This window comes from Mastomys coucha, unplaced genomic scaffold, assembly GCF_008632895.1.
Source record: "Mastomys coucha isolate ucsf_1 unplaced genomic scaffold, UCSF_Mcou_1 pScaffold1, whole genome shotgun sequence".
NCBI lineage: Eukaryota > Metazoa > Chordata > Mammalia > Rodentia > Muridae > Mastomys > Mastomys coucha.
This window is the reverse complement of record NW_022196891.1, coordinates 76,713,947-76,714,774: the sequence shown is the minus strand read 5'-3', so window position 1 is coordinate 76,714,774 and position 828 is coordinate 76,713,947.

Here is an 828-nt window from a genome sequence, read left to right as displayed (position 1 = left end):
CACCACTCAGCAGACGGAGGCAGGCAGATCTCTGAGTTCAAGACTAACCTGAACCTGGTCTACATAGAGTTCTGAGATGTTAGGGCTTTGTAGAAAGATCCTGTCTCATAAAGAAAGGAAGAAGGAAAGAGAGAGAGAGAGAGAGAGAGAGAGAGAGAGAGAGAGAGAGAGAGAGAGAGAGAGAGGACGGAAGGAAGGAAGGAAGGGAGGAAGGAAGGAAGAAATAACAACAATAATTACCTATCCCACTAAGCAATGCAAAGAAACACGTAGAGAGATCCAAAAGGCCGTACTCATGGATGGAGTTGGGGAGTAACCAGGAGGTAAAGTACTTGGCTAGCATGTTAAGCCCTGAGTTTTATAGTTTTATACCTAGTAATGCACTCGTGTACACACACACACACACACACATACACACATACACACGCATGTGCGCACAAGTGCTCATAGGGACGAGGGAAGAGTCCTGTGTCATTAAATCCCAAGAGGGTGCACCACATAAACTGCATTCCAGGCAGAGGGGGAAATACCCAAAGGACAGAAAAGGACTTTCTAAGAAGAAAAGCCTGAAGAGCCTTGATTGGGGACCAGAGTTGTGTGAGCCAAGGTGAGTAAAGTCAGTAGAGGCAGATCCCAAAGGCACTCATATTGATCAAAGACACTCTAAGTATGTACCAGGCCCTGGGCTCCATCAGCAGCACCCAGGGGTGGGAGAGGAAGCAGTTATAGTCTAATTAGCCTCATTGGGCTGCATGGCATACAGGCCCACTGCAACTTCCTGAAACTGTTATAGAATAAGGCAGTTCCTTAGTTGTCCCTGGGTTAGAG